Source organism: Panthera leo, chromosome B1 (genome assembly GCF_018350215.1).
Source record: "Panthera leo isolate Ple1 chromosome B1, P.leo_Ple1_pat1.1, whole genome shotgun sequence".
NCBI lineage: Eukaryota > Metazoa > Chordata > Mammalia > Carnivora > Felidae > Panthera > Panthera leo.
This window is the reverse complement of record NC_056682.1, coordinates 56,404,831-56,430,960: the sequence shown is the minus strand read 5'-3', so window position 1 is coordinate 56,430,960 and position 26,130 is coordinate 56,404,831. Positions and strand designations below refer to the sequence as shown.

The 26,130-nt window shown below is 34.9% G+C and overlaps 1 protein-coding gene and 1 pseudogene across 1 annotated transcript in view; both read left to right on the top strand.

Annotated features, from left to right (window-relative positions):
• GALNTL6 (polypeptide N-acetylgalactosaminyltransferase like 6) overlaps positions 1-26,130 on the top strand; it is a 1,201,435-nt gene that overhangs the window by 169,052 nt on the left and 1,006,253 nt on the right. The gene's annotated exons all lie outside the window — the stretch shown is intronic.
• LOC122217704 lies at positions 8,587-9,237 on the top strand (annotated as a pseudogene).

Here is a 26,130-nt window from a genome sequence, read left to right as displayed (position 1 = left end):
AATAAATAACAGATAACCCATGTTAATTGTGTCCTGGGAGATCGAAAGGAATGGGGATGCAATGGTGGAAGGACAAACAGGGTCTTCAGAATTATAGGCAATGTTTGATTCCTTAAACTGGGATTAGATATGAATTGATTTTTTCATTTTTATTCATTATGTGTTACATATGCATTCTTTTGAATATAAATAATTATTTAAAATTTAAAAACAGTCTGTACAGAATTCTCATCATTTTTGAAAGTTTTCACTGAAATATGAAGAAGTGCAGAAATATGCCCATAGTTTAACTGTACAAATAATGAATTTTCACCATCTGAAGAACATCTAGATCACAAAACACATCTCTAAAACCCAATGGTACTTTGTTGTTCACTCTCCCTCCTGGGCACAGCCTCCCCTGCAAAAGGTGACCCTTCACCTTCTAACAGCATAGACTTGTTTTGTATGATTTTAAGCTTGACAGATTCCACCAAATTACATGTAGGATTATATATTACTGAAAATGCTGTGTGTGTGTGTGTGTGTGTGTGTGTGTGTATTATATATTTTAATTTTATGTTCTACCTGTTTTCTGCTTTAATTACTATCTTTACATTGACCTTATATTCATTGACCTTGGTAAATTCACTCATTAATTCTAATACAGCATCTCTAATTTTTTGGATTTTTCATAAACAATCGCATTGTCCACAATTATGATAGTTTTATTTCCTGCTTTTCAGTCCTTCAGTCTTTTCTTCCCTTGCTTTACTGTGCTGGTGTGAACTTTCAGTATAAAGTTGACTAGCAGTAGTGATAGTGGGTATCTAATCTCATTGCCAGTCTCAGAAGGATTTTTTAAAGGCATTTTTACTTTTAGTCTTCCATAGTCTCTAGCACATTGAGGAAATTACTCCTTATTCCTAATTTTTATTCCTATTTTTGGTCTATTGGTAGTTCTTTCCATCTTAATATATATTCTATTTTATCAAATTATTTTTCCACAGCTAACGATATGGCATAATTTTTTCTCCTTTTTTTCTGTTAATGTGGTAAGATATATTGATTTATTTTTAAATGTTGAATTAACCTTGCATTCCTATAATATGTCCTATTAGCCATTAAGTATTGCTTGATTTGTATACAGTTAGATTCTCTTTGCTATCATTTTATGATTTATGCATCTGTGTTCATGATAGAGATTGGTGTGTACTTTTCTCTTTTAATGTCTTTGTTAGGATTTGAGTTCTTAAAATATGCTATTGCATGTTCCCTTTTATCTTATTCCCTGAAAAATTTTATTTAAGATTATTTTTTTCCTTAAATATTTGGAGGAATTAACCACAAAATCAAATGGGATTGAAGGGATATTGTGTGTGTGTGTGTGTGTGTGTGTGTGTGTGTGTGTGTGTGTAAAGATATATAATAATAGCTCAACTGTTTTATTGGATGTAAAAGTTTCAGGTTTATAACTCTTCTACCCTCAGCTTGATGGGGTTTTTTTGCTTTCTTTTGTTTGTTTTACTAATTTCTCTATTTCATCCCAATTTTTGTCAAATTTATTAGTATTTATAACATCCTCATAATATCTTTTAATATTTTTGAAAATTCTTTAAGTGGATATAGAAGCTTAGTTGGCAGTTGTTTTCTTTCAGTTTTAAATGCTATTTCATTGATTTCTGCTGTCCATCATTTTTATGAGACATCAACTATCAGTCTTCTTGCTATACCAGTGAAGGTAATATTTTTTGTCTTTTTTGTCTTAAAAATTTTCCCTTTGTCTCCAGTTTTCAGAAATTTTATCATAATAGTTGATTACCCCACTGTCTCACACACTACACATCATTTCTGTGTTGATGCTGACCACAGCAATCGTGGAAGACAGTTTCTTTTTTGCTTTTTTGGCAGCAGTGGGTGTTGTCCAGCATTTTACCTCCTTCCAGTGTTTGGCAAATGTTTCTCTTTGGTGGAAGGTTAAGTTCCATCTTTCACTGAATTTAACAAAATCACATACTCACTTTGCTTGCATCCTTTGCAACTAAATTGTGAGCACTTAACTCAGGCTTGAACCATACTAAATGTTTAATAAAGAAGTAGGTAAAGAAGCATAAGCAGCAATAGGTGGCAGTGATAGATGTTGGAGCAACAGACAGTTCCAGAAGCTGCTGTGGTTGTGTTGCTGTGGCTACCCAAGCACAGTTCTGGCTTGGGATGTTGTTTCTAGCTGTGGAATTCCTGAACTATAGTTCTCACTCACTCTGTTAGCTTCTCATCATAATTTTATACTTCATTTTTTGCATAAGTCAGCTAGATTTGTTTTCCGTTAGTTGAAACTAAAACATATCTTGTACTTCATCTCTGACATCTTCTCTCACGTCCATAATCAGTCTGTCATCAAATTCTATTTCGGATACATTTTCCAGAAAAATCTTGAATTTTTTCCCCATCTCTCATTGCAAAACAGTTAAATCTTTTGCGTGGGCCATTGAGTAATGCTTCCTGATACAGCCTACAATCCACTCACGTGAAATCCAGCAGTTATTTCTATTTAGATGTCACACTTGAAACCTTCTAATACTTTTACATTGACATTAGGAAAAAATCCATGTCTATGGATTGAAGTTCTTCTAAGATGTAGAATTTACTGACTCCCAAGCTTCACGAACTCTAACCTCTAAAGGACTCACTCTGCTTTAATCATCCTGGCTTTTGTTAGGTCTTTAAATACAATAGGCATCTTCCTGCCTCTTGGCCCAAGGTTCTTTGCACATGATGGTCCACTGCCTGGAGTGTTCTTTCTCTTATTTCGGTATATACCCAACACTGGCTCATATTTTAGGTTATTGCCAAAAACAGTTTCCTCAGGAAAGACTTCTCAAAGTAGGTAAAAGCCTTACCGGCTTGATAAAGTCTGCCCTATAATGTCTGTAATCCCAAGATTTAGTGTAGTCACAGACATATAGGAAGTCAATGAACATTAGGTGAGTTAATAAATGAGTGAATAGTGAAATACACTATTGTTTTTATAATGTGGGTTCTCCCACAAACATTTTTGGTCAAAACAGTTGCAATGTTTATATCAAATTTATGTACTCCAATCTGGAAAAGTTTAAAACCTAAGGAAATGTGATTCATCCTGGTCCATGATGAAGACTATGCTCTGCATTTTAGTAACTAAAATTTATTGACTCCAACCTTGCTGGTGACAACTGTGAAAAAGGAAGAAGCAGAAATATGAAAAGAAACTGTCAACTTGGTTACAAATTTAGATGAATATGTGTTTACTTTTCTAATTTCCTAAAGTCTAACCAGAAAGCTCATCTGATTATCAAAATATCTCTGCATTTCTTTTAAAATTAATTAGGAATTATTACTTATAAGTTTGTATTTTCCCCAGTTTTATTGAGTTGTAGTTAACAGCTCAAAATTGGATGTATTTAAAACATACAACCTGATAATTTCATATACACATACATTTCAAAATATCACGTGCAAGCTTATTAACATATCAGCTATCTTCTTACATAGTTATCTGTTTCTTTCTTTCCCTTTTTGTGGTGAGAACACTCAAGATCTAATCTCTTAGAAAATTTCAAGTGTACAATACAACATTGCTAACTATTGTCACATCATTGTACATTTGATCTTCAGAAAGTATTCATCTTACATAACTGAATCTTTGTAATCCTTAACCTACATCATCCTGTTAACCCCTCCCCCCAATCTCTGGAAACCACCTTTATACTCTCTGTTTCTATGAGTTTTACTATTTTCAAGATATTTTTTTAAGTTTTTATTTATTATTTGAGAGAGAGAGTGTGAGCAGGGTAGGGTCAGAAAGAGAGTGAGAGAGAGAGAATCCCAAGTAGGCTCCATACTGTCAGCACAGAGCCCAACATGGGCTTTTGTCTCATGAATGTGAGATCATGACCTTAACCAAAATCAAGAGTTGGATGCTTAACTGACAGCCACCCACATGCCCTGAGTTTTACTATTTTAGATTACACACATAAGTGAGATTATGCAAATTTATCTTAATCTCTGTCTGCCTTGTCTTTTCTTTCATCAGCTGAGCTTGAAGTGGACTTTCTGACTCATGGAAAGTCAACTGTTATATAGCAGGCCCACAGTCAGTTCTCTCCTTTAGAGAGGGTGAAATGCCTTTGGGAAAGAAAGTAGTATCTTAGTCAGATATCCTTGTAAGCATACTAACATAATTGGCAAAAACCAATGGCATTTTCCAATGGGAATCTTTACATATGATATGTTTTTAGCTGGATGAACTTAGTTGCATTGGACTCTTTATGCTTATCAAACCAGGTGTTTACTGAAATGAAGTATAAAAAGTTGAATGTTCTATGATCCAAAAAACACCTGTAAGTAATATGATGCATGCAAGTATTAGAGACCCCACAGAAAATGTACAAATATACTTAAACAAGTATAGAGGAGAGTTTGTCTTAAATACATGGAAAATATCTTCTGAAAACCAAGCTAACTCTTTTAGATTGGTATCCTTTTAGAACATACATTGAAAGTTAATTTTTATAAATAAGAGATATTGTCCTAATGTGTATCAAGAAATACATTTTAAAAAATAAGGAAATAGTGTGTATGGGGGGGTTCATGATGGTGGCAGAATAGGAGGACCCTAGGCTCATCTAGGGTCCTATGAATACAGCTAGATAATGATCACATCATCCTAAGGATCCCAGAAATCAACCTGAAGACGGACAGAACAAACTCTGCAACTAAATGGAGAGAAGGGGCCACATCTAAGAATATAGGAAGTGCAGAGACGTGGTTTAGGGGAGAAGAGATTCCAGGGTACTTTGTAGGAGAGAACGCCGCGGTTGCAGAGAAAAGCAAAAGAGAGGAACATGTAGGAGAATGCACAAAGAGAAACTTTCCTGAAAGCCCTTGGCTTGGAAGATAAGAGGGGCTGAATTTTATGAGTTGTTGCAACGGGTGAGGCTTAATGCCTAGAGGTTTTTTTTTTTTTTTTTTTTTTTTTTTTATTTTTATTTTTATTTATTTTTTTTATTTTTTATTTTATTTTATTTTTTTAATATATGAAATTTACTGTCAAATTGGTTTCCATACAACACCCAGTGCTCATCCCAAAAGGTGCCCTCCTCAATACCCATCACCCACCCTGCCCTCCCTCCCACCCCCCATCAACCCTCAGTTTGTTCTCAGTTTTTAACAGTCTCTTATGCTTTGGCTCTCTCCCACTCTAACCTCTTTTTTTTTTTTTTTTTTTCCTTCCCCTCCCCCTTGGGTTTCTGTTATGTTTCTCAGGATCCACATAAGAGTGAAACCATATGGTATCTGTCTTTCTCTGTATGTAATGCCTAGAGTTTTAAAAGTCTGTGGGCTTGGCTGGAATAAAGCCTGGAGGGCACTGCTCTGTTCCTGGAGAAAAGGCAGGCAAACAACTCCAAGGCTGACAGTGTGGAAACAGTGATCTGAAGAAAGCCGAGGGCACACACTCACTCTTCTTTGAGGGCTTCCCTGAGAGGCAGCATTCACAGAGATGCCTCTCCAGGACGAAGTTGCTGGCAAGTGCCTTTTCTATTCCCCACCCCTCAGCATAAACACAGAGGCACCTGCAGGGAACAGCATACCACTGACACTGGACACTGCCTAACTTCTTTAAACCAAGCCCCACCCCACTGTGCTCTGGCAGGATTGCCCTTCTCAGTCAAGTTTGTCTCAGTTCCAGTGCAGCAGGCCACTCCCCCAGAAGACCAACAAAGCTCATGCCCACACCACATCTCCTAATCAGAGAAGTCTGCAGGGCCTCAGTTCTGGTGGAGTTGACATCAGCTCCCATTTAACAAGCTGACCACTGCATACCTAGTTAAAACCCACCATGTTCAGGACAGGGACCAAACACTGCCCACAGTAGGCAAGGAAAACTTCCGTGGATGGCTTTCCTGAAGGATTAACAACCGTAACACAACGGCAGAGTGCATGCAGTACACACCGGAGACACTCCATGAAGTGCCAGACCTGGGGCTCTACATGGCCTCTTCTTTATAAGAACATTACTTTCAGGAGCAGAAGACATAACAGGCTTTTCTAGCACACAAAAGTCAGAGACTTAGACAAAATGCCAAGATATAGGAATTTATCCCAAATGGAAGAACTAGTTAAGTATGGTCAAAGATGTAAGCAAAATAGATATAGGTAACATGCCCGGTGGAGAATGTAAACAATCAAAAGGATACTACTCACTGGTCTTGAGAAAAGAACATGAGACATCAGTGAGACCCTTACTACAGAGATAAAAGGGTTACAAAAGAATCAATCAGAGATGAAGAATGCAGTAAAACAGGATTCGAAACAGGCTTAATGCAATGAATAACAGACTGGAAGAAGCAGAGGAATGAATTATTGGCATAGAAGACAAAATAATGGAAAATAATGAAGCTGAACAAAAGAAAGAAGAATTATGGGATACAATAATAGACTTAGGGAACTCAGTGACTGTCAAATGTCGTAACACTCATAGGAGTCCCTGCAGAAGAGAGAAAAGGGTCAGAAACTTTATTTCAAGAAATAATAGCAGAAAACATCCCGAATTTGGGGAGGAAACAGACACCCAAATCTAGGAGGCACAGAGAACTCCCATAACAAGCAGGGTAACACCAGACATAATGTAATTAAATTAACAAAATATAATGATAAAGAAAAAAATCTTAAAAGCAAAAAACAAAAGTAGTCCTTAACTTACAAGGGAAAATCCATAAGGCCAGCTCAAGGTTTTTCAACAGAAACTTGGCAAGCCAGAAATCAGTGGCATGGTATATTTAAAGTGCTGAATGATGAAAACCTTCAGCCATCAATATTCTATCCAGGAATACTATCATTCAGAATAGAAGGGGAGAGAAAGACTTTCCCAGATGGAGAAAAACTAAAGGAATTCATGACCACTAAAACAGTCCTACCAGAAATACTAAAGGGGACTCTGAGTACAAAGGAGAGAGCAAAAGTGACAAAAATGAGAAAGGATCAAAGAAAATCTCCAGAAACAATGACAAAAGAAGTAATAAAATGGCACTAAATGCATATCTATCAATAATTATTCTGAATGTAAATGGACTAATCCAATCAAAAGACATAGAGTGTCATAATTGATTAAAAAAAACAAGTCCCATATATATGCTGCCTACGAGAGACTCATTTTAGACTTAAAGACACCTGCAGATTGAGTGAGAGGATGGAGAAACATTTATCACACAAATGGATGTAAAAAGAAAGCTGGAATAGCAATACTTACATCAAACAAATGAGACTTTAAAACAAATACTGTAAAAAGAGACAAAGAATGGCATTATGTGCTCATAAGTGGGACAATCCAACAAGAAGATATAATTATAAATATTTATGCATCCAACATGGAAGCACTCAAATATATAAAACAATAAAAAACACAAAATAACTAATTGATAATAACACAATAATATTAGGGGACTTTAATATCCCACTTACATCAATGGACAAGTCATCTAAACAGAAAATAAACAAGGAAACAATGTCTTTGAATGACACAGTGGACCAGATGGACTTCACAGATATATTCAGAACATTCTATCCTAAAATAGTAGAGTACACAGTCTTTTCAAGTGTTCACGAGACATTCTCCAGAATAGATCACATATCAAGTCACAAATCAACAAATATAAAAAGATTGAAGTCATACCATGCATCGTTTCTGACCACAAGGATATGAAACTAGAAGTCAATCACAAGAAAAAATTTGGAAAGACTATAAATACATGGTGGTTAAACAACATACTACTAGACAATGAATGGGTCAACCAAATCAAAGAAAAATTTAAAAAATACACGGAAACAAATGAAAATGAAAAACAATGGTACAAAACATTTGGGATGCAGCAAAAGCAGTTACAAGATGGAAGTATACAGCAGTATAGGCCTACCTCATGAAACAAGAAAAATCTCAAATAACCTAACTTTACACCTAAAAGAGCTAGAAAAAAAATTAAAAAATGAAGCCTAAAGCCAGAAGAAGGAAGGAAACAATAAATATTAGAGCAGAAATAAATGATATAGAGACTAAAAAACAGTGCAACAGATCAATGAAACCAGGAGCTGGTTCTTTGGAAAAAAAAAAAAAAAACCCAAAACATAAAATTGATAAACCTCTAGCCAGACTAATCAAAAAGAAAAAAGAAAGTACCCAAGTAAATAAAATTATAAATGAGAAAGGAGAAATAACAACAAACACCACAGAAATAGAAATAGTTATAAGAGAATATTATGAATAACCATATACCAAAAAATTGGGTAACCTGTAAGAGAGCAAATTGAGGGTTGCTGCAGGGGAGGGTATGGGTGGGAGGATAGGTAAAATGGGTGATGGCAATTAAGGAGGACACTTTTGGGGATGAACACTGGGTGTCATGTGTAAGACATGAATCATTGGGTCCTACTCCTGAAGCCAAGACTACACTGTATGCTAAGTAACTTGAATATAAATAAAATTTAAAAACATAATTAAAAAAAAAAGAAATGGACTGGCCCAAGAACCAGAGATGGTCTTGCTGCCACCACAGGTCTTTCAGCCACCTGACAATGTCATCTCATTTAGTAGAGAAGCCACCACTCCCTCACAACAACAACTGCGAGGAAGATGAACAGCCTTTGCCCCTGACAGCTGGCCTCAAAAGTTCCTGGGTAGAACTCCCTATGAACAGCAGCAATGGCAATGATAATGACAATGAGAAAAATAGGGGGCTAGAACATGTACCTTCCTCATCTTCTGTCTGCAGTGGAGACATGGAAAAGGCTCTTTTGCATGCACAACATGAATCAGGACAGAGTAGTTCAAGAGCCAGTTCTCACTGTGACAGCCCTTCCCCACAAGAGGATGGGCAGATTATGTTTGGTGTGCAGATATACGCCAGTAGGGCCCGTAACTCTCAGAGGAAGAGGTTGCAGAAGAAGAGAAAGAAGTTGATCCTTTGAAGAAAAGTGTAGACTGGGTGTCCAACTGGTTCAACAGACCCGAAAACATTCCACCTAAGGAGTTCCACTTCAGACACCCCAAATGTTCCATTGCTTTAAGCATGAGGAAAAGCGGGGCCATGAAGAAAGGGGGTATTTTCTCCACAGAATTTCTTGAAAGTGTTCATTCCATCTTTCTTCCTCTCTCATGTTTTGGTTTTGGGGCTACACATCTATATCGGAAAGCGACTGAGCACACCTTCTGCCAGCACCTACTGAAGGAAAGAGAAACCCCTGGAAAAGCGTGTGACCTGTGAAGTGGTGTATTGTTACAGTAGTTTATTTGAACTTGTTACCATTGTAAGCATGACCCAACCTACCACCCTATTTTTACACATCCAAGTTCCAGCAACTCTCAAATCCAGTATTTTATTCAAACTCTGTAGAAGCATTTTACTAACCTCATTCCCTTTTGGCCTGTAAGACATTTTAGAATTTCCTAACATAATTTACTGTTATTTAAAAATTCCTAACAGAATTTACTGTTATAAAAAAATTTAAAAAGAAAAGGGCTTCTTTTCCACAAATGTCACCAGCAGATTATAATTTTGTCAACAATGCTATCATCTGATTTTAGTGCCACTAGACTTAGACCTGCATCATTTGTGGTATAAATTTTACTCTTGCAAGATAACTATCATCTCTCTCTTCAAATGAAATCAGGTTGATGTGACAGCTTAGTTGTTTTATTTTTTTTTTCAAGACAAAGGCAAGCTTCAATAAGCTTGAATTTATAGTTATTAAAAAAGAAAAAAAAATCAACCAAGACACAAGGAAAAAATATCCTGGGCAATAATTTTAAACAAACAACAACAACAAAAAAGACATGGACAAATTCCTAGAAACATATAAACTACCAAAACAGTGACAGAAGAAATAGAAAACTAGAACAGACCAATAACCAGTAAAGAAATTAAATCAGTAATCAAAAACTCCCAACAACCAAAAGTCCAGAGCCAAATGTCTTCACAGCAAAATTCTACCAAATATTTAAAGAAAATTTAATAACTATTCTTCTAAAACTATTCCAAAAAATAGAAAAGGAAGTAAAACTTCCAAATTTATTGTATGAAGCCAGTGTCATCCTACTACCAAAACTAGACAAAAATTCTACTAAAAAAGAGAACTACAGGCCAATATCCCTGATGAACGTAGATGCAAAAAATTTTAAGTTTTACTAGCAAACTAAATCCAACAATACTTTAAAAAAATTCACCACGATCAAGTAGGATTTATTCCTAGTTTTCAAGGGTAGTTCAACATTCGCAATTGAATTAACACGACACACCAGATTAATAAAAGCAAGGATGGGGTGCCTGGGTGTCTCAGTTGGTTAAGTGTCTGACTCTTGACCTCAGCTCAGGTCTTGATCTCAGGGTTATGAGTTGTGCTCGACACTGGGTGTGAAGCCTACTTAAAAAAATGCAAGAATAAGAACCATATGATCATTTCAATAGATGCAGGAAAGTATTTGACAATAAGAACATCCATTCATGATAAAAATCCTCAACAAGGTGGGTTTAGAGGAAACATACCTCAACATAATAAAGGCCACATGTGAAAACCCACAGCTAATATGCTCAATAGGGAAAGCCTGAGATCTTTTTCTTTATGGTGAGGAACAAGACAGGGTTGTGTCTACTCTTACCACGGTTATTTAACATAGTACTGGATGTCCCAGCTGCAGCAATCAGACAGAAAAAATGGATGATAGATAGATAGATAGATAGATAGATAGATAGATAGATAGATAATAGATAGAATCTAAATCAGCAAGGAAGAAGTAAAATTTTCACTATTTACAGATGACATGGTACTCTATATAGAAAACCTGAAAGATTCCATAAAAAAAAAAACTGCCATAATTGATAAATTCAGTACTGTTGTAGGATACAAAATCAACAAACAGAAATCTGTTGCATTTCTACACACCAATAATGAAGCAGCAGAAATAAAAATTAAAATATCAATCCTGTTCACAGTTGCACCAAAAACAATAAGACACCTAGGAATAAACCTAACCAAAGAAGTAAAAAACCTTTACTATGAAAACTATTAAATGCTAATGAAAGAAATTGAAGATGACAGACAGAAATGGAATAGCATTCCATGTTCATGGATCAAAAAAGTAAATATTATTAAATTGTCTATGCTGCCCAAAGCAATCTACACATTTAATACAGTCCATTTCAAAATACCACCTGCATTTGTCATTGAGCTAGAACAAACAATCCTAAAATTTGTATGGAAACACAAAAGACCCCAAATAGCAAAAGCAACGTTGAAAAAGAAAAGCAAAGCTGGAGGCATCACAATTCCAGATTTCAAGATATATTATAAAGCTGTAGTGATCAAGACAGTATGGTGCTGGCACAAAATACAGGACAGAAAAGAAACAGAAAAGAAAATCCAGAAGTGAACCTACCACTGTGTAGTCAGTTAATCTTTGACAAGGCAAGAAAGAACATCCAATGGGAAAAACACAGTCTCTTCAACAAATAGTGTTAGAGAAAGTGGACAGCAACATACAAAATAAGAAAACTGGACTTCTTTCTTACACCGTATACACACACACACACACACACACACACACACACAATCAAAATGGATGAAAGACCTAAATGTGAGACCTGAAACCATAAAATCTTAGAGGAGAACACAGGCAGTAACCTCTTTGATATCAGCCATAGCAACTTCTTTCTAGATTGTCTTTTGAGGGAAGGGAAACAAAAGCAAAAATAAACTACTGGGACTTGATAAAAAAAAATCTGCACAGTGAAAATACCTAGAAGACAGCCTATGGAATGGGAGAAGATGTTTGCAAATGATAAAAAGGGTTAGTATGTAAAATATATAGAGAACTTATAAAGGTCAACACCCCAAAAAAGAACAATCCAGTTAAAAAATGGATAAAAGACAAAAAAAATGGGCAGAAGACATGAATACACATTTTTCCAAAGAAGACATACAGATGGTGAGCAGACACATGAAAAGATGCTCAACATCTGTGATCATCAGGGAAATACAAAATAAAATTATAATAAGATGTCACTTCACACGTGTCAGAATGGCTAAAATCAACAACACAAGAAACAACAGGTGTTGGTGAGGATGTGGAAAAGGGGAACTCTCTTGCACTGTTGGTTGGAATGCAAACCAGTGCACTGTGGCAAACAACATGGAGTTTCCTCAAAAAGCTAAAAATAGAACTACCCTACAATCCAGCAATTGCCCTACTAGGTATTTACTCAGAGAATACAAAAATACTAATTCAAAGGGATACATGCACCCCTATGTTTATAGCAGCCTTATCTATAATAACCAAATTATGGAAATAGCCCGTGTTCATCTACTAATGAATGGATAAAGAAGACGTGGTGTATATATATACAATGGAATATTACTCAGCCATAAGAAGAATGAAATCTTGCCATTTGTAACAACATAGATGGAGCTAGAGAATATTATACTAAGTGAAATAAGTCAGTCAGAGAAAGATAAATACCATCTGATTTTAGTCATATTTGGAATTTAAGAAAAAACAAATGAGCAAAGGTAAACGGAGAGAGGCAAACCATGAAACAGACTCTTAACTATAGATAACAAACTGATGATTAACAGAGAGGAGATGGGTGGGGGAGAGGTTAAATAGTTGACAGGGATTAAGGAGTGCACTTGCCATGATGAGCACTGGTGTTGTATGGAAATGTTAAATCAGTGTATCGTACACCTGAAACTAATATTATACTGTATGTTAACTAACTGGAATTTAAATAAAAATTTTGTCAACCATATTTTGGGTTAAGTTTTGAGTCCATGTGTATTTGAAAATTACTAAGACAAAATATAGTTAATTCCCCAAAAAGAAATAAATAAAATAAAGAATAAGGAAATGAGTGGGCTGTATCTACATATAACAAACACAAAACATTGAAAATAATGTCATTTCTACAGTGTTTGTGAATAGATAAATTTTGTTTAGCTTTTTTTTTTTTTAATTTTTTTTTCAACGTTTTTTATTTATTTTTTTGGGGACAGAGAGAGACAGAGCATGAACGGGGGAGGGGCAGAGAGAGAGGGAGACACAGAATCGGAAACAGGCTCCAGGCTCCGAGCCATCAGCCCAGAGCCTGACGCGGGGCTCGAACTCACGGACCGCGAGATCGTGACCTGGCTGTAGTCGGACGCTTAACTGACTGCGCCACCCAGGCGCCCAATTTTGTTTAGCTTTAATGGTCATAGTATATGAAGTGGCTAAATAAAAACATTTTTAAAACTAGATTTGCATTTGTTTTTATACTCTATTAACGACAGAATGCATTGTTTATGAAAATGTCTTTTAGAGAATAAAATTAATACATTCTGATATTTAGAAACCCTGTATTAGTAGTCTCATTTCAACCTCTATTGATCAGTTAAATGCAATTAACCTACTAATTTGTAACAAAAGTAAATTCTAGGAACAAGGGCGAAAAATGGTACATCAATAAACTTTACTTTTTTTTTTTTTTTTTTTTTAATTTTTTTTTCAACGTTTTTTTATTTATTTTTGGGACAGAGAGAGACAGAGCATGAACGGGGGAGGGGCAGAGAGAGAGGGAGACACAGAATCGGAAACAGGCTCCAGGCTCCGAGCCATCAGCCCAGAGCCTGACGCGGGGCTCGAACTCACGGACCGCGAGATCGTGACCTGGCTGAAGTCGGACGCTTAACCGACTGCGCCACCCAGGCGCCCCTAAACTTTACTTTTTTACAGGGATTCTGTAGCCCATTGTCCATATTTTTTTGTTTCAAAAAAATGTGGCTTTTTATTCAGTTTTTGAAAGAAAATTCATTATCTTCAACATTTTAGTGAATGGATAATATGCTAATTAAATGAAATATATAAAAAAGTATTTTATACTACAGTCTCTTTGTTTTCTCATTAGGAAAGCTTGTAATCTCCTTTCACCCACAGCTCGTAAATTAAATTTGGAAAAATGAATATTGTAAAATATCCCTTAACCTAGGAAATATATAATAATTAGGATGTATATGAGATTCTTTTTCAACTCGATAAATAGAAAATATTTTATTTGGAATAAAGTAGAATTTCAAGATCAAACATTATAACTAATGACATATTAAGTATAACCATTAGGACCTCACCTTGTACCATCTTTCACAAGCTATGTAATTCTAAGAAAATTAGAGTATGATATGTAAGAATTTTTTTTGGATAAAATTATAATGCAGTTGGGAAATTGTTACCATATATGAATACAAATATTTTAGTGAATTAATCATCAGGTAGTATCCACACAGACAAGAAATTAAACCTGAGCCATTTGAAAGAATTTTAAAAATACTACCGACTGGGGTTGCCTGGGTGGCTGTCAGTTAAGTGACCAACTCTTAATTTTGGTTCAGGTTATGGTCTCGTGGTTTGTGAGATTGAGCCCCATATTGGGCTCTCTCAAAAATAAATAAATAAACATATTTTGAAAAAAAAATACCACCATCTTAGAGATTTGTGAGCAATTACAGTTCTGCAAAATAATTTTTAAATTTGTTGTGTTGTTTTAGTGTTCCATTAGACCTTTATCCAATTTAATGTGTATAACTTTCAGAGTTAATATTTTTATCTTTTTTTAGATTTATTTTTCTTTCTTTTTTTAAGAAAATTTTTAATGTTTAATTTATTTTTGAGAGAGACAAACAAGTGGGGGAGGGGCAGAGAGAGAAGGGGACAGAGGATCCAGAGAAGGCTCCTTGCTGAGAGCAGCAGGCCGATATAGGGCTGAAATTCACAAATCAGGAGATCATGACTTGAGCTGAAGTCGGACACTCAACGAACTGAGTCACCCAGGTGCCCCTAGAATTTTTTTAGTTAAATATCTACTTATGATAATATATGGATCCCACAGAGTGATAGGCAATGTGAGGTTAAAATCTCTTTCTGTAAAAAACAGATGCCTCACGTGATAAGGCCAGGATTTAAGTAGAAATGAGCCACCTGTTTTCCTGAAGTAAGATAAAAACAATGTCCTCCCAAAAACCTCTCTAAGAACATAAAAGAAAAACTAAAGGTCATTTTTGTAGACCTTCAGTTTTGATGTTTTTCTTAGTTGAAGTTGTAGAAGAACAGAAAGAAAGTGAAATAATTCCATTATCTTTTTCCTTGTCTCTTATTTCTTCTTACCCTCCTTATGAGAAGTTCAATTGAAAACCATTTTGTATGTAAAGGAGACCAGCACAGATTTTATGTAGGTGTCTGTCTTTCGTAGTTAGAACCTTCTAAACTGTAGCCTCTGTTTTTGAATTTGGTTATTCATTACAACACTGCCTACAATGTCAAAGAAGCAAAATTAGAATCAATTTATATATATATATTATATATATTATATATATATAAATTTATGTATATAAATATATAATATATATAATATATATAATATATATAATATATATATAAATTTATGTATATAAATATATAATATATATAATATATATAATATATATATAAATTTATATATATAAATAAATATATATATATATTTAAATGGGGGTTATGGGAAGGAAAACCAGAAGAGCTTTTCAGTGAACAAATTTAAGTGAACTGCTTCTGTTTGAAAACAAACAAAACAGTTACTAAAAATTGAAAACTCAGAGAAATGAATCTTTTTTATATGTTAAGATGGAAAAAGACAATGTTGTATAACAGCAGGATTTTTAGAACCTCATCAGAAGGTAAATAACAGAGTGTCTCAGAAACTGGGACATGTGTTGAAGTTTTGTGAGAGACAGGACACCTAGAGTGTAGATGCATTGAGCTGGCAGTGCTAATCCAGTGGCTTTTGTCCCTTCCATTTTCGATAAAGAAATTATTAGGAGAAGGAAAATTGGGAAATACAATCAAGGACGTGTCTCACTTTAATACTATGCCAGTCTTCACAAAATAATAGTATATTAACTTTGGGAAAGGTCTTAGGCATCATAAAAACTAAAACTCTCATTTTATCATGATATAAGTGTGCAGTATATCCAAGGCATAGTAAATAATGTAGTTAAGTGTACATCCAGGTCATAGGACTTCATGTTCATGGAGTAGTAATTTACACATCTGTACATTTATATTTATACTGAGATTATACGAAAGATCTGAACCTTTTCTGTTTATTTTAGAGAGAAGAAAGAGTGTGGGAGGGGAAGACAGAGTCCCAAGGAGGCTCTGTGCTGTCAGCACAGAGCCCAATGTGGGTTCAAACTCATGAAATGTGAGATCATGACCTGAGCCCATAACAAGAGTCAGAAGCTTAAGGGACTGAGCCACCCAGGCACCCCAAGGTCTGAACCTTTCTTGTTTACATTTCCAGAGTACCAACAAAAACTTGGAAATTTAAATAACAGCAGTTTGCTTAGTCCCAAAAGGAAAATAGGTTGAAAAAAAAGGTGTGGACAGGGTAAATGGTTTACCTAGACACAGTTAACTTTAAAGTGTGAAGTCATTTTTAAAATAATCATTTATTGTCTATATAAATATAGGGTTAAAGGTATCATCTCCGTTAGTCCTGAGGAATCATGGCAAGCTAACTATAAATTCCTGTAAGTCATTACTTACTTTAACAGAAATTTGTTTTCATCATGACGAGCCAACTTTAACACCAATGAAATGCAACAGTCCATATTCACAGAAGGACATACAATTCAACAGTATTTGTTGGGAGAAAGTCCTCCATGGATTTCTTGTATTTCTGCACACCTTGAGAGCAGAGGCACCGAATGCCCTTGTCCTGGGCCATCTTTGCAAAGACGTACAGCAAATAGCCTAGGAAGGTGGAGATATCTTGGATGTCCATTCCAATATAATAAAAATAATATCTCCTTCCAAGGCAAAGGTAGGCAAGTTTTTGCCCATTCTAAGAGTCAGGTTTCCTAATCTTGGGTTTCCCCTTTTGTGATGTAATCCACTGCATATTCCGGTATTTTTTTCACCTGATACTTTCCTTATCATCTAGTCAGAATTTGGGCTCAAGTAACAAGCATAAATAATATATAATAATCTTGCCTCCTTCCCAGAGGCAGCTCATATAAAATGACTGACTAATGAAGGGATACTAATGCTCAACTCAAAATTGGGATGGCTCTGAAGGCCATCCCAGTTTCAGACTTCGCCACTAGTTTTGGTGATGTTTTGTTGTGGTTGCATAACAATCCTCCTTTTCTTCCTCTTTCTCATTAATAAACTTCCTGCAAGTAGATATTAGTGTAAATCTGTTTCCTGAATAGTCCAACCAACAACAGTTATCATTGTGTGTAGAATGTTATCTTCTTGAGAAAGGGCCTGTCTCTTCCTTATTTATTTGTTGTTTTTGTTGTTGTTATTATACCTATATCAGGTATCCCAATAATAGCTGTTCACTAAGTACTTGATTGAACTCATGGAATGGAGAAGTTCACCTTGCATTTTTATTGTTAGCATCCAAGAAAAAATGTAGAATATTATACTAGGAGCATCCTCCTAACCAAGTATTGAATATGAGGTGATAAATATATTTTAGAATCCAGAATCAATTACAAAAAACCCCTATTATTCAAAAGAAGAGTCAAAGGGATAGTATCATTTGAATTTCATCTAGAAAAAGTTGACTGATTACTAACAAATCTCATCTTTCCTAGCTAAAAGGAAATAAAATTTACTTGTCTAACATAAATTAAAAGAAGGTAATGCAGAAATAAATTCAGAGAAAGGAAGGGAAAATGTTTGTTCACCATCACTTTTACTTATATGAATGAGACTGATGGTTTAAACAGCAAAACTGAGGGTAGCATTTATACATATAAAGCCAAATAAGAATGGTTCCAATATTTCCTATTGGTCAGGAATAGTGTAAGTTTCCTCTTAAAAAGCAATCTTGAAAAATTACTCTTGGAATTTTAAGAAATTTAAAAGTTTTTTTTTTTTTTAATGTTTATTTATTTTTGAGACAGAGACAGAGCATGAATGGGGGAGGGGCAGAGAGAGAGGGAGACACAGAATCGGAAGCAGGCTCCAGGCTCTGAGCCATCAGCCCAGAGCCCGACGCGGGGCTCGAACTCACAGACTGTGAGATCGTGACCTGAGCTGAAGTCGGACGCTTAACCGACTGAGCCACCCAGGCGCCCCATGAATTTTAAGAAATTTAAAAACAATAGCTTAGCCTAAGATACCCCAAAATGCTCCAAGAAAACAGATGTTTTGGCAATAATTTACCGGTAGGAATTGAAAAATAAGCTAAGAATACAGTAGATAACTAATCATAGCAAAAACTCTAAGTATATTCCAACAATAACCACCACCTACCTACTGATATTTTCTCATTACTCTTTCAAGCACCAGGAAGCTTTAGATAACTGATGCTATATTGTAAAATGTGTTTTCAGTTTGATAAAAAGCTACTAGATTATAAACAACTGTGTGCTCTTGGGCATATTGAATGTTTGTTGAATGTCAACAGGTGTACTTATTTCTTGTTTGGGTTTCGCAGTAAATGATGGATCATGGCCTTCCATTAAAGAGAAACCTTAATCTTTCAGTTTATATATCATCTATTTTCCCAGCTGAGTCTTTCTTTCAGTCATTGGCTCTTAACATCCAGAAAACAGCTTTGTGAATCTGATGTATGTTTTTTTTTTTTCCCCCCTCTCAGTGTTTTTTCCAGATACATTTTTTTTTTCTCTTGAAATGTCATCCCTAGAGAAAACATTTTGGAAAAAAAGTCATAGTTATTTGAAATGGTTATTATCTAATTATTATCCTGTTCATTTTATATCTATTTTATTATTTATTAGATACTGATTTATTAATTGGTGATATTGTATGACTCTACTCACATTTTCATGTATTTATTTTATAATATGAAAACAAAAATAATATTTAAGTTTGAAAAAAATCTTCTTCTCCCCTAATGTGATATTCCTTTTTTGTGGCATCTAAAATTTTTGGATTTGCTTTTTTTTCCTATTGTAAGTAGCAAAAGTATAGCATAAAAGCATGATGCCAGTAGCAAAATGAGACCCTTAAGTACTCTAAACAAGTGTATGATACTTGGTCCTTTGCTGTTTTTTTTTTCACTGTTTCTCATTGTAGGTGCTGTTGGAATTATAGTTGTGTGAACTCTTAGTTGTGCAGAATATCTCAACAAGTTCTAGGGTGTTAGCATCCTGAGCCCTAGGCAGTACATGCCTGAAGCATCCCCTAGTCATTATGACAACTCGAAGTGTCTTCCACATAGTTCTAGTTACCTCCCAGGGGAATAGCACTGCCCCATTTTCTTACTCTGCTTCTGCTTCTAATTTTTATTACTAGTTATAGCAAAGGTAGTATAGCAATTTCTTCTGTTTATTGTGTTCCCCTCAACTTTCCACTCTTACCTTTCTAAACAAGTTAATGCTTTTAAAGGACAGAGCTCCTGTGCTCAAAATCTTTCACTGGTATCTGTATGAATTTTCTAGGGCTGTTACAACAAATTAGCACAGACTTGGTGGATTAACACAATATTAATCAATCCTCTCATAATTCTGGATGCCAGAAATATAAAACTGGGGAATTGTCAGGGCCAGTTCCTTCTGGACGCTCTAAGGGAAAAACTGCTCTGTGCCTTTCTCCTACTTTTTCATGAGTGACAACAATCCTTGGCACTCCTTGGCTTATAGACACATCACTCCAATCTCTGCCTCTGTCTTCACAACACCTTCTCTGTGTTTCTTTGTGTTCTTCTCTGTCTCTTATAAGGACACTCTCACTAGATTTAGTATCCACCCTAATCCAGTATGCTGTCATCTTGTTCGTCACATTAATTACACCTGCAAAGACCTTCTATTCAAATAAGGTCACATTCTGAAGTTCCAGAAGGGCATTAATTTGGGGAGACATCAGTCAACTCACTATAACACTTATTGTTTTTAAGTTGAAGTCCACATTTCTCATCATGGTTTAGGAGGCCCGACATGATCAGGAATTGCTTTGCTTTTCCAGACTTTTGTCTTCCCAATCTCTGCTCTTAGTGAACTCTGAGTTCTGGTAAGACTTATTTTAGTTACAGTGTTCCTCTTCTGGAACTGAGGTCTCAGATTAAAAATAATTTTCTTAATGATTCTGTAAGACTGTTTAGAGCAATCGTCCCTCTGTTACATTTCCACAGAGCATATCGCCATAGCATGCTCATTGCTGGGCATATGTCAAACACTAGAATATAACAGCAAATGAACTGGATTTGAGTCCACAAGATTCATGGCAAAAAATATATCTCCATGTGTCTATAGACCATTACATATGTACTGTGCAAATTAGCTAATTAACTGATTAATATTAGTTTTAGTTGTCCTTCTTAAATGGCATGGAAAGTTTTCACCAATTTATTTGTACATGATTATGAAGAGCAGTTGCTGTAATAATTCTATATTGAAATACTTGTTTGGTGCCTTTACTATTGACTTAGAATGTCTTTTTGGGGAACATTTTATTTATCCAGAATTAGCACTCTATGTTCAAGAATTGCCCATAAAAATTAGACCTACTATGGACTAACATTGTCCTTACCTTACAAATATTAATCCTGCTTAAAATAAGCTTTAACCCTAAAAATTAAATAGCTTCAAACATCAGCTATATTTGCAGCCACCTTTACGAAGCAGTGGAAATTGACTAATCCAACTTGGATTTGGATATAAATTTAGAAACAGGTTTTTGTTTAACCCAAAATATTTCTATTTCCAAAGAATCGCCTCAAATCCCCAGATCAAACTTTGGAATAGCCAGCAGATTTGATGATCCTATAAATGAGAAAAACTAGAGAGAAATTCTAAGTTTGAGTGATCCTTAGTGTAAATTTAAATTTGGCTTTTTCTATCAGGATGATGCTTATATTTTAGGCTCAGTCCAGCATTTTGTGAAAAGTTGTCCTTAATGAGATATCAGAAATACATGCTTTGTATTTTAGTGATGACATCACAGAGATTTAAAGGACTACTGATGATGGATCTCTGAATACACATAAGGGTTCACTTAAATAATACATATTTTAGAGATCTAGGTGCTATGAGCATAGTGTTTTTTAATATTTATTGGGTGAATTTATATCAGTATTCAAGATGAAAGTTTTATTTACACTTTTGTTTTAGTTAAAAGAAGGTAAAAATGTGTGCTTTTCTGGTTTTGATCTTAAGAAATTGATTGAGTCCATTACTATATATTTTGAATGAGCTAGTCAAGCTTTTACGTATTTGACAGTTGTTCGGAATACGCTTATAAATAAAAGTATTAAAACAACTTTAATGTGTGTTGGGTTAATTTGAATCCAGTAAGAATTGTAGAAAGGAACACAAAGTGTACAATAAATTCTATTTTTTGAAATACATTCCTTGTATTTCCTGACATGTCTTTCTTTGGAGGAGAGAAGAGGGCTGCCATAATAAAGTACCAAAGACTGGAGAGCTTAAAACAAAAGAAATGTGTCCTCTCACAGTTCTAGAGGTTACAGGTCTGAAATAAAAATGATGACAGGGCCAAACCTGTAGAGAAATATCCTTCTCTGACTCTTCCAGCTTCTGGTGGGCCCAGAGTTTCCTTGGTTTGCGGCAGCATATTTCTAATTTTATCTCCATTCTCACATGGTCATCATTCCCAGTGGCAGTGTCCAAATTTTCCTCTTTTATGAGGACACCAGTCACATTGGACTGAGGTCCACTTTAGTCCTCTAGAATGATCTCGTCTTAACCTAATTATATCTGCAAAGACCCTATTTCCAAATAAGGACACATTCACAGGTAGCAGGGGTTAGAATTTCACCATATCTTGTAACCAGGTGATGGGAGGGCATGGTCAACCCAGGACAGGATGTAAGGCAAAGCAGTGATAACAATTTTAGTGCTTCTGCTTTAATTAGTTATTTTAGGTGCTCGATAAATACTAATAATAATAGCTATTATTATTACTAATATATTACTACCATTATTACTATTATTACTAATAGCTGTTATTATTACTAACATTATTATTACTAATATTGTTACATACATAGCACTTATGATGTACCAGGCTCTGGTTTAAATGCATTGCAAATATTCGGGTGCCTGGGTGGCTCAGTTTAAGTTGGTTTAGTGTCCAACTTCAGCTCAGGTCGTGACCTCACAGTTTGTGGGTCCGAGCCCTGTGTCAGGCTCTGTGCTGACAAGCTGGAGCCTGGAGCCTGCTTTGGATTCTCTGTTTCCCTCTCTCTCTCTGCTCCTCCCCCACACATGCTCTATCTCTCTTTCCCTCAAAAATAAACATTTAAAAAAATTTAAATGCATCATAAATATTAACTTATTTATTACACTTAAATGAGAATCCATGAGTCTTACCCCAAACTGATAATATATTGATGAGCAATTTCTGTTTGAGAGTTTCAGGAGACATTCTTAAAATTAGACATTTTACTTTTGTAATTTTATCCTTTTTTTTTTTTTTTTTAAGTATGTCCTTCATCCTAAAAATCTTTAATGCCTATCAAGTTTTGGCTTGCAAAAAATACTGGTAGTTTACAAATTTCTCATTAGGTTTATGTAAACTTTTTTTGTTTGTTCATTATTAGAGATTGAACCAGTTCCAGATACCATTACCAATGAAACTAGGTCTGCCATAGCAGCTGAAGGCAACCATTTATTACATACACTTCATTTAAGTCTCTTATTAATGGTGACATCTGTTTAAGTCTTAATTACCACATTACCACAACTGGTCCCTTGTCACATTTCCCCTAATTCACTGTAGCATAAACACAAAAGTGAAAAATACACTCCAAGGTAATTATAAGGTTGTTTAGAAATGAGGTGCATATCAAGAATAATTTGCTGTATCTTAGACACATGCTAGTTATTTCTGAAAAACTTTTTTGCCTTTTGACAAAAAAATTTAAAACACTAAATTATAAAAAGTCTTTCAATTTTACTCATAAAACTAAAAGTATGTATTAATACCCAATTGTGGGAAATGATTTAAATGTACTTATAGGTAATGTAATTAATAAGATATTTTCCTTACCGTGTGTTAGAGATAAATAACATTTTGAATTTTGTAACATCCTAAGGAAAGAATAAAAAGTTATTAATTTTTGTAATAATTATTCATTCATCATTTTCAGTATCAATACATTTCTATAAAATATTATTGTAATAGTGACTTCCTCAGTAATGCTTCCTTAATGATAATTAAATAGTGTCATTAATAGTCCTTTACTGCAAGTTTGCTGTATGTATTTTTGTAGGCTTTATAATATCATACGAGTTTATTAATACCAATGACATTTTCTTTAGTGACTAGATTGTTTATATTCTATGGAAATGGAAAACTGAGTGGGAAATTCCAGTAGCAATCACTGATTCTATCTGTAACATGCAGTGATAATAACAAATAATGTGCTTAAACTATTCAATTTATTTTTTTCTCAATAAGCCTGTAGGTATTATTATTATCTTCTTTTTTTAAACTTATGTATGTAGGTATGTATTTATGTAGACTGCATGCATGAGCAGAAGAGGGGCAGAGAGAGAGGGAGAGAGAGAAAATCCCCAGCAGGCTCTGCACTGTTAGCCTGATGCAGAGCTCAAACTCAGAAACTGTGAGATTATGACCTGAGCCAAAACCAAGAGTTGGAAGCTCAACTGACCAATCCACCCAAGCGCCCCATACCGTTACCTTCTTGGAGGCAATGAGACTCTGTACATAATTTTCTAAGTCATACCACATGTAGGTGGTGGAGCTGGGATAATATCCAGCATATCTGATCCCAGGATATATCCTCTTAAGTATTATGGTATCCTGTCTATCATAATGGTTCTGCTCCTAAATAATAATTATGTGGCTACCAAACACTCATCTCTGAGCCTATAACTAAATGATTTAATAAAGAAGTGAAAGTTGGTGCCCTTTCCTTTAGGGAAAAGAGGACATGTATAAGTGAAACTATTAAAATTAATTATATAAGCAGTTTATATGAAAATATGTTAATATTTTTGGTCTGAAAATGTATTTAAGGAAGTAGGCTAAACTAGGGTTAGGTTTTCATTGAATTGGAACTAGAAAGACATACAAAAAAAAAAAAAAGAAGCAAAAGAAAGACATTCTGGATGGGCAAAAGGGCAGGTCAGAACTGAAAAGAATGAGGACAAGCAGTTGAAAATTTCACTGAATAAAAGGTGCTCTTTTAAAGAGGATCGACTCTATTTTAAGTAATGCATTTGTGACTCTTCAATTTTGAAGTATAGGAAGTCCAACAACAGAAAACAAATATTAGAGTAACTATACTTATGATGCTTCAGCTGTTTTGGGAAAGCAATTCAAAGTATCAAAATTTTGAGTTCTTTGGAGACTAAAAGAAGTTAATAAATTGTCAGTTGACTTATGCATGAAATTTATTAGGGTTTACAAATAGCAAATTTTTAACAAACACCTGTAAAATGGGCTTAGTAGAAAATTACTATCATTACATAATTCTCTTTTATGGGCTTCCCATAGAAGACCAGAGCATGTGTAGTGAATTGAAATTTATAAACAAGTATATTTTCCTAAATTTACATGTATTGATCAGTAGGGCTAGATTTTGCGGAGTCAAACCTCAGTTTCTTTGTAAATAAAGATTAATTTCTCATTTACACAAATCACTTCCAAGCAATGACTCAAAGATCCACTGTTTTTTATCTTATGGCTCCACCATTTCTACACATGGTTCCACTGTTTCTTGGAGGGTAAGAGGATTTGTGCAATCCACACTTAAAGGACTTAGCTGTGATTCATATCACACCCGCTCAAAGCCATCTCACCAAAATTAGTTATGTAACTAATGACTAAACTAGACCTAACTAGAAGGGATCTGATAAGTTAGAGAGTACGTGGCTACTGAGGGATCAATACTGTCTCTGCTACATCATAGAATGCTATTTCTACAGGATGTTAATAAAGGCTAATCAGCACATAATCGCTTTCATGAAAAAATGTATTTGGAGTAAGTGCTTAAAAATTAAGTAGTTTCTGTATGTTGAGTCTACTTAATACATTTAATATGCTGACAAATATTGGTAATGTTTATAAGAAAGCATATAATATGAAGCATTTCTCAAACTTACTGTACTGCACACTGTTTTGGTAGCAGGATATAGTGACTGTACTGGGATGAGTCTGTACTCTCCAGGTTTTGGGGGGCAAGAAATAAGTGGGTATTATCTGTGAAATAGATGTGGGTCATCTAGGAAAGACTTCAACAGTATGAGTTCATGTGATGTGGACCATAGATGAATCAAGGGCTTACGAAATGGAATGTTTCATCCATAACATGAAAGTCACAAGTGAAAGGTCCCCAGGAACGAAAATCTCTAAAGAACACACACAAAGAAATACTTATGAGAGAAAAATCACTTTGAACCATCTCCCAGACCCAAAGAGCATGAAATCTACCCAACCAAATCAGAAGCACTCGATGACCTTACCACTCTTTTTTTTTTCCTCCTCTTCCCATAATGCTCAAAAACACAGTTAGAAATTAAGGAAACAAGTGAAATAGAGAGCAGAAGCCAATTCCACTTCCTTTCCCTAATTAAGACAGCTGCCAATTACAACTCTGGGCATTCAGAAGAGGGAGGGGAAATCTAAACTTCAACTGACTGTTGAAGCAGGTTGATTAATATGTCGGATTTATTATTTAGTCCAGACTTTGTGTTATGACTTAAAGTGATTGTAGGACAATTTATTACCCAAGAATGAACAGAAAAGTTAATTATGTGCCCAATTTTTCATGGAATCATTATGCTGAATGTATAAATATCAAAGGGAGGGAAGTATATTAGTTGCATGGGTTGCCAAAACAAAGTGCCACAGACTGGATGGCTTATTAAACAACAGAAATTTGTGTTTTCAGATTCTAGAATTTTAAATTGAAGGTCAAGGTGTTCTATTCAGGTCTTTTTGGCATGTGGGTGAATGTCTTCTCACTGTGTCTTCAGATAGCCTTTCCTCTGCATGCATCTTTTTGTGTCATAATTTTCTTTTCTTATAAAGACTCCCATCATATTGGATTAGAGCCTACCCTAAGACTCATTTTTACTTAGTTACCTCTTTAA